The sequence below is a fragment of the Hibiscus syriacus genome, unplaced genomic scaffold (assembly GCF_006381635.1).
Source record: "Hibiscus syriacus cultivar Baekdansim isolate YM2019G1 unplaced genomic scaffold, ASM638163v2 tig00111582_pilon, whole genome shotgun sequence".
Classification (NCBI taxonomy): Eukaryota; Viridiplantae; Streptophyta; class Magnoliopsida; order Malvales; family Malvaceae; genus Hibiscus; species Hibiscus syriacus.
Genome location: NW_024063126.1, coordinates 8,346,899 through 8,349,743, shown reverse-complemented (window position 1 = coordinate 8,349,743; position 2,845 = coordinate 8,346,899).

The following is a 2,845-nucleotide window of genomic DNA, read 5'->3' as shown; positions in this document are numbered from 1 at the left end:
CAAATTGTAAACAAAGGAAATGACGAGGATTGTGAAGGGATTAGACCCTTCGGGTCCAACACGCGCATATGGAACCCAAAACGACGTCATGAGCCCAAAACGACATCATCTGCTAGGATTATATAAACCCCTTTTTCCTATTTTTTATTATTCTTATTCACTCTTTTCCTCCCATTTTTTAGAGTGAGAAGCTCTCTTATCTCTAAACTTCTCCGGAAACCTGTGGCTATGCCATCGCCTCCAGTTGTGTCGAATGTCGTCTGTCGCCGTACTCCAACGGCCGTCGAAACCCAAAATTTTCAGGGAGGCTTTCCTCGACGATAGAAACCCGAAAATGGCCATGGTTTTACGAGAAGTGGCTCTCAACTCCGTAAAAATGGCCGACGACCTTTTGTCTTTCAAAGCTTCGATCTCCTCCATCCACTGTATTGTTCTTTTTTTTTTCTTTTTTCATTTTTTTGTTCTTGTTTGGTTAACTTGAATGAATAGAAAAAATGCTTGCTTTGTATTGTTGCTCTCGAAAATGTGAGGGTCGAGTTCCCCTTACAAATGTTTTTGTTTGGGGTTTATATCATCCATATTACAAATTAAAAAACCAAAACGATGTCATATGCTAGGATTATATAAACCCCTTTTTCTTATTTTTTTATTTTTCTTATTCACTCTTTTCCTACTTTTTTTAGAGAGAGAAGCTCTCTCTTCTCTCTAAACTTCTCCGGTTGTGCCACCGCCTCTCGTCGCGTCAAACGCCGTCCGTCGACGCTTGTCGAAGCCTTATATTTCCAGGGAGGCTTTCCTCGACGCCATGAACTCGAAACTGGCCACGGTTTTGCGAGGAGTGGCTCTCAACTACGTGAAAATGGTCGACGACCTTTCGGCTTTCAAAGCTCCGATCTCCTCCGTCCATTGTCAGATCGAGCTGTTTTTTCAATATGTTGCTTCTGGGGTTACCTTACACCTTCTCACCGTTCGGATTAGTAACGTGGGCCCCAATCTCCGGTGAGAGATCCAACTGAGAGGTATATTCCTCCTTATCTCTTCTTTTCGTTTTTTGTTCTTGTTTGGTTAACTTGAGTGAATAGAGGAAAAAAATGCGTGCTTTGCATTGTTGTTCTCGAAAATGTGAGGGTCGAGTTCCCCTTACAAATGTTTCTATTTTGGGTTTATATCACCCATATTACAAATTAAAAATGAATCACATCTCTGATTTGGTTACTGTTGGAGCAGTATGTAGAGAGTAAAGATGACAGGGAGAGAGTGACACAGTGACCGAGACATTGAATGCCCCGAATATTAAGAGATCACATCTTTTTATTTTTCTTTTTTATATTATTATTATTTTTTGAGATAAAAAATGGTTGTTACACTTTTGCTACCACATCTTATATACCACACGTATTCACCTAGACTCAAAACTATTACTCTTTTTCTTTTTTCTTTTTTATATTATTATTATTTTTTGAGATAAAAAATGTTTGTTACACTTTTGCTACCACATCTTATATACCACACGTATTCACCTAGGCTCAAAACTATTACGCAACCTGCAACTGGCAAAAGGAAAATCGAAAAGGAAAATCAAGAAAAATATCAGTAGAAATTAAAAAGAAAAAAAGAAACTGAAACCCTACTTATTGGTTGCCAACGACTGGAAGCCCCATGTAGTGGTTACAACTGGAATCTAAAGGAAATAACAGAAGGAAATAACGGAAAGAAATAACAAAAAAAAGGAAGAGTGCAGGAGAAGAAGAAGAGTAAGGAAAACAATAGAAACGGCAGAGAAAAGGAAAACAAATTCAATATTTTATTCCAATCAGTGGATTGTTCAAACCCAGAGCCTTCTCGAACATTTTTTTTAACTCAAAGGAAAATTAAAAAACAGGTCATTATAAAATAAAAATATATTATATTACTTTGAACAATTAATTTAATATTATATTAATAAATCATAGAAAAATAATTAAATTTGATGTCTGAATTATAAAAATAAAAAGTGGGATAGAATAACTTAATTATAAAAGTAAAATATAAACTTAAAAAATTTAGAGATTTTAATTATAAATATAAAAAGTAAAATTGAAAAAAATTAGAGATTCTGACCAACTTGATCAGTGGCTTAGGCTGCACCCTTATAACTGGCTCTGTTCAAACCCCTGCTTATTTTTGTCTTTAAGCATTAAACCCTTGACCCCTAACCCCATAAAACGATAACGTTTTATTGAATTATAAAAGGTGCGTTACAATACTTCCCGCTCGGCAAAAATCCTTGTCCTCAAGGAGTAAAAGACCTCTTGTTCTCTTTCAAGAGTCTCGGCACAATCAACAAACTCCTCGTGTTCATTCTCAATCTCGACACCTTCCACTAGCAGTTGATATAATTGAGACTTCGTGCAACGATGACCAGGAGTATACTTAGCAGGACACTAGAAACATAATCCTCTATTTTTCGGTCATCATTATCAAATTGTAGGGCTGTCCCAATCTTTAGCTCCTTGTTGAGTCTTCATCCTTAAAGAAGATCCATGTCCTCTCAGAGTAGCAGCCCCACTCCCTGCTCCGATAATAACAGTTTCATTACCAGCCTTCGAAAACCTTACAGACTAACCAACAGGCAAAACAGAATCATGTAGGTTGGATGCTGGTGGAGGCTAAAATGGTGACACGTGTGATGAATCCAAGTCGAGTATAACATTGTTTCTAATTATCTAGCCTTGTGAAACGCTTCCAACAAATCGCGAGGCCTAAATGTTCACTAATATCTCATTTCAATTCGCTAACAAAGATCGTGAAAGCACAGTCATCCGGAAGCTGAATTTGGTTCAAAAATACAAATGAAGGCATCATA